This window comes from Clytia hemisphaerica, unplaced genomic scaffold (assembly GCF_902728285.1).
Source record: "Clytia hemisphaerica strain Z4C2 unplaced genomic scaffold, Clytia hemisphaerica genome assembly, whole genome shotgun sequence".
Classification (NCBI taxonomy): domain Eukaryota; kingdom Metazoa; phylum Cnidaria; class Hydrozoa; order Leptothecata; family Clytiidae; genus Clytia; species Clytia hemisphaerica.
This window is the reverse complement of record NW_027103286.1, coordinates 2,009,672-2,015,942: the sequence shown is the minus strand read 5'-3', so window position 1 is coordinate 2,015,942 and position 6,271 is coordinate 2,009,672. Positions and strand designations below refer to the sequence as shown.

Below are 6,271 nucleotides of genomic sequence, written 5' to 3'. Positions count from 1 at the left end.
TATAGCAATCAACTCCATAGTTTGTAATTTTTGTACACCGATTTGACACGCATTTCAAAAGTGAAACTGAAACAAGTTGGCGAAATCACATCCTAGAAGACCGGGAGAGGATAATTACAAGGTCTCAAAAGAAGGTTGTCTATTGCTCATTCCGACATCGACTTATAACCTGACTGAAATTCGAGCCGTTACTAGCAACCCTGCGGGGCCCAAGGCGCCGAGTATGCACCCGGCACAGTGACAAGCCGTTACTAGCAACCCTGACCCTACCTAACTGTTAGTTAATCAATTCCAAACAACAAAACCCCCGGAAAATTTAAAATGTCGGAATGAGCAATAGACAACCTTCTTTTGAGACCTTGTAATTATCCTAGAAGACCACACTCAAATTTATGGCGCCGCTTTTGTTGTCTCTTTTCTCCAATATACTAGAGAGGTCTTGAACTGAGGGGTGCTTGCTTTTTTCCTAGCCACTTATCTATCAAATTCAAGTAAGTAGAATTTTGTTTCAACCTTCAATTTGGAGTCTTATCATTTTCAAATTATAGGGGTTGCATGGTACCGTAGAGTCGTCTAATCTCGACATACGTCTTGCAATCTCGACATAGCTGTAGGCTGGTCTTCGAAATAAAAAATCAAACATAAACAAATACATACCAAAGTTATCAATCAATCACTAAAATGTACTCTCTCTCTATCACGTCACAGATTGTTAATATAATATGAGAAATGTGAAGAGTTATTACTTATATTTGAAAAGAAAACTTTAACGATGTAGTAATCGCTAAAAACTAATTAGCATACTTTCAACGAAGATGTCCAAATCACAAAACACAACATTTTGCACGCGAGGAATTTTTTAGTAGACATTTTTACCGTGTACCGAAAATAATAAAAAGAACCCGGTTTCCTTTTGAATTTAATGTGACCGCCATACTGGCAATCACGGCGTGCGGCCTGTTAGCGCCTAGAGCGTGTGTTTTTATATATAACCAAGGGGAAACCAGGCTGAGCGCGCGAATTATTTTTATCACGTGACTTGAAGCGTAATAAAGTTGTAAAATTTTAATGATGGACACAAGAAAGTTACGAGGAAGTTTGCATGCGTTTCATGTGTTGTGTAAAACTGCTTATAATTTGGCTGTTTTTTTAATTGAAAGGATTGCAATGTTTACTGAACTTCTAGTTTGATGGATGAACTTGTTCGATAAGAATGATACCAAGAATTTCATTCAAGGTTTGTTTTGATTATTTTACAGATCCGGTGTCGAGATTGCAAGACGTATGTCGAGATTAGACGACTCTACGGTATAGTACCGTCGTCAACTAACACTGCTCTATAGAGTCCCCTGCCCAGTTGTAGACTGAACGTCTTTGAACCCAGAAAAGTCATACAAAAACAAACCTCTGGAGAATTTCTTTTGGTAGTTAGAGTCCCCTGCATGCCCAGTTGGCGACCGGTCTAGTTGGCAACCGAACGTCTTGGACATGTTCATAATAAAACATTGGGCGAAATGTTACACATTGAAAAATGGCTTTTTTACATTTTTATCAATAACTTGGTAAGTATTGCAGTAATCTTGCTGAAAATTGGTGAAAATGACGATAATGATGTAACAAAAAGGACTGCATCAAAAAATTTCAAAAAATATACTCCTCAAACAAGGAAAATGATAAAATTGTAACTTTGTTACTAAATTATCAATTATTAAGGTTCTAATGGATTATTTACAATTCTGTAAAAACAAAGATAATTTTGAAGCATTGGTAATGTAGCTTTAGGCAAGTAATGTCAGTCGAGTACTGAGCGATCTTTTCAAGTCATCTCTATACAAAAAAGAAAAGCAAAAAGACCTATCGAATGAGAACATCATAATGTTCCACCGCAGAGTAACTTGTGTTTTGAATCTATCAAAGCAATTAAAACACTAGAAATCTTCAAATCCCACGATAATCCAAAAACTCGAGAATACGCAAGCAATTTGATTTTGCAACGGTATAAATTGAAACTTGAAAATGTTATTAACACTTAGTTAATTGGCATAATTAGTGAGATTAGATATAATTTGATCATTTTCCGATTTCATTTTTAGGGCCTGTCTTCTTTGGAATCAAGATGGAGCAAGAAACGAAGACTTTTTATGAGAACAAAAAAACTCGTCAAGCATTTGCTTTGCGTTTTTTTTTTTTTTTTTACCAAAGCTGTGAAGATCACATGTCAGAAGGATAAGCGAGCAATAGAAGAACATAATAATCTGCACAACACTCTTGTATCATAGAACCCGGTGGGGACCTACAGCGGGAAATTTCTATTGCAAAATATCTTGACGGGGAAGAAAATTTGGGGTTTTAAATGGTCGGGGAAAAATTGCGACGGCGTGTACTTTTGTTAACTCTTCGAAATTTTCATCATCCCCCCCCCCAAAAATTTTTCAAGTTTATCCCCTTTGGAAAGTTCTATCGGCTATCTGAGCCCCTCAGAATGACTTAGTTACTCAATATGGAGTTTTTCTCTCCCCAATTCATAAACGGATGATATACATTGTCCCGGGACATTTACTAACACGCATAGACGTACATTTTCTATATTTCATATATAACAGAACACCCCTTTCTCAGTGACCCAGTGAAGTTTTGAAACCCACCGGGTCTTAATATAGGATCTCCAAAGCTCACTAAGTGATAACCTTTAACTTCCTTTGGTAGGGAAAAATTGACTTTCAACTAATATTCAAGAATTCTTAAAAAAACTGAGATTGACCGGGGTAAGACGGTAAGACCATAAATAAGATCTTTGATTTGGGTTCTATGCAATTTCTTTCACCGGGTAATTCATCATTGAGTGGAACTGACCGGGTCACTGATATAGGGGTGTAATAAAAGAATTTGTATATATAATCTCTGTGGATACAATCGGGTGCATAGTTCTTCGCGCTTCGATGGTGAACAAACGATTTTTCTGTCGTGTTTTAGTCAAGTTGACAATTAAGAGTCATGTCTACCTGAGAACGATCTTGATTATCGGTTCACCCAGTGGTCCCTATAAAAGGCAACGAATGAATTAAAAAAAATTGTCATGAAACTAATTTTGCGGTATATTCAAGGCTTCATTAGATTATTGAGCTTATCTTTAGATAGAAGTCAACGACCTTAGGGGTGTATGACAAAATTATTTTACTAGAAGAAAAGATACATATTAAAATGGTATGAAAGGATGACGATAAAACCAGGTGAAACATTCGAGAACGAAATACCTTTTCCTAATTAATGTTGTATGTGCAATATGACGATGCGTTCACTTCTCGATCCGGGATACTTGATAGATGTACCATTATTCGGCAAGTCCATTTGGAATATCTAGAAAGAAAAGCAATATATTCAAATTATTTTAATCTTCAACTGGCAAAACCACATCTTAATACCGATCAAATATGAAACAGTTGACACACAACAGCGTTTCAAAACCTTTCTAACATTTTTAAATGTCCATCATGTGGCGTTAGAAGATCTTTACAGTCCCCAAACCGGTGAAATTATGTACTCAAATACCTTACGTATCTGCCGCTTTAGGTGGATTAAACTTCGCGTGGAGTAATTGAAAATGGCATCGACCTCTAACTTCGCGTGGAGTAATGGAAAATGGCATCGACCTCTAACGTTAGAGGTCGATGAAAATGGTAAATTCGTAATTTTCATGAGTTTTGGCCCTTTTCGCAAAACTCAGTTCTTGCTATAAATTGAAAATCCGTTAAAACTAAAGAAATTTGGTGAAATCTAGCGAAAAAGAGGCTGCTTCGCAAGTAATTTTTTCAAATTCTCAATTCGCTAAAAAAAAGTACATGCGAAAATTAATCAACTTAGGGTAATAATAGCGGTATTCTAAGTCGCGTCATTAAGACAAAAGTGACAAGAAAGTAAAAAATCCCACTCGCACAAGACAGAGATGTAATGTGTATTCCGACAAGGACATGATGTGTATATTTCCTTCGTTGTGAGACAGGGAGATAGGAAAGCAAAACATCACTCGCACACTCGCATGAGACAGGGATGTAATATGGTATATTTCCTTTGTTGTGACACAGGGATGTGCGAGAGGCGGGAGAGCTAAAATACCACTCGCGTGATACAGGGATAATACGTATCTGATAAAATTATATTTCTTCCCACTATTTTACCGAGCTTTTTACGTTGCCTTAGTATACATTAATGCTTGTGAGAAAGCATAAAAAAGCAAGCTTTTATCCCCTATTGATCGTGATATAAAGAGGGCCTTAGATAATATCCTTGAACTCATTTGCATGTCAATGACCTTCTTAAAGTAACTCTCGCAGGAATCTGCAAAGACGTCATCCTAATAGACGTAATAAAAAACTTACCATTGTTGAAAGAATAACTTTTCGTAATCACTTGGGAATATAATTACTACTTGCATCATGTTTACGTCATATTTCTCATCTCTTCACTTTTTCTACCGTGCAGGAGTGCCAAACATGAGATTTCTATAAGGAAATTTGAAAAACTTCACCGCAGAAATATTTTCAATATTTTGCTTAATTTTTCGACTGCAAGTTGTGGGGTAGCAGAAATATATATCAATGTGTTCCTTATAAGAGCCGCTATACGAATATCGTATTTTTGTTTTCACCACGACGTGTTATTGAACGTTTTAAGTACTTTTTGTTTTAAGCCTTTGATCTTTCTTTTTTTTCTTTTGTTTAGCGTGGCGCTAAATGATGTGATTACTCATTTTTTTGTCGTTTAAAATATGACAGTGTGCTCGACTGAATGTAACACCCTTCCCGAAAAGATATTGGATCAAAAAGTAACTGTTACTTATTTATCAGGAATTTATTTGATTATTGGAAAATAAACCAATGTTTCAGTTTTATCAATGATTTGACTTGCAATTTAAACTTATTGCAATCAAGTAGACCCAAACCATTTCCTTGAAATTAGTGATAAAAATGTACAAAATTAAAATTTCAAACTGTTACAGTTTTATCATAAAACCATTTTCAGCAGTTTTGAAAAGCTAGAAACACTCCTGAGTTACATTTTTATCATCTGTGAAAGTTTCATAGTAAAATATGCATTACTTCCAGAGATATTATGTATTTATCATTTTGGGAAAATTTCCAGTTGTTACATTTTTATCATTTTTCTTGCCTGACTTTGGGAGCTGATATCTTAAGCCTCGCTTATTATTTAAAAATCTAACCTGGACAGTTACAAAATATCATCTATTTACAATTGAAAAACCAAAGTCTTTTGTCTTGAAAAGAATGAGAGATAAATCAGTAACAAATTAAAAATCAATGGTACAAAGTGTAACATTTCGCCCTATGTTTTATGAACATGTCCTCTTTGAACCCAGAATGCAGAAAAGTCTTACAAAAACAAACCTCTGGAGAATTTCTTTTGGTAGTTATATGCCTTGACCTATTTCCCATACTGTGTAAAAAAAGTTCTAGAAAAGAGCGAGTAGAATCCGAAAGATCCAACTTTGCACGGAAGCACACGAAAAACCCGGTATTTTAGAAAAAAATAAAAAATGGCTACCTGTGGACAAAAACGCTTCGTAAGAAAAAATGCTTCAACTCCCACTCCAAAAAATACTTGTCCATAACGATGAGTATGTTAGAAAGCATTTCTGTAAAAATCAGCTCAATACAGTTTCCCTCGTGTGAAATATTGATAAAAAAGTTGATGCAATCAGCTTCGAAATTTGACGTCCAGTCTGCAACTGACCAAACTCAAAAAATGAAAAAGAATACTCTACATTGCGATCAAAACATTCCAGACGCAAAGAGAAAAAAAGAAGACTTTACATTGCGATCAAAACATTCAAGTGGCATGCCCGCAGTCTTTAACTTGACAGCTCCAATGCGAAGTTTCTAGCTCCGGATTGAAATAACAAGGAAAACCGGTATATTGAATCCCCGGGTAGACATAAAAAATTCCCGCGCTTTTATCAAATGAAGACTCTCCATAGACTGCCACTTTCAAAACAAAACAAAAACAAACTTTAGAAAAAAATGGCGACTTGAAGAAAAATCTGCAAAAACATGCCGAAGGGAAATGTAAGTGAGCTATTTTAAAACAAAAGAACGAGTGTAAATAAATTTAATACGCGAAAGCTTATGAGTTTTTTTATCATCCTGGTCAATTAATATGACCTTACCTGCAAGTAGAGCACTGATTTTCTCTTTCTTGCAATCGGTCGCAGACTGGTACGTAGGTCGGGAGCTGGGCTTTAGTACCGCTCGCTTCG

General features: G+C 35.7%; 1 long non-coding RNA gene across 1 annotated transcript; it reads right to left on the bottom strand.

The window, feature by feature from the left end:
- Window positions 1–2,555: 2,555 nt before the first annotated feature.
- On the bottom strand, window positions 2,556–4,787 carry LOC136806693 (uncharacterized). The gene is made up of 3 exons (XR_010846590.1): window positions 4,377–4,787; window positions 3,255–3,357; window positions 2,556–3,040 (listed from the first exon to the last, which is right to left on the bottom strand). It is a non-coding gene; the product is annotated as an uncharacterized lncRNA (long non-coding RNA).
- Between the last annotated feature and the right edge of the window lie 1,484 nt (window positions 4,788–6,271).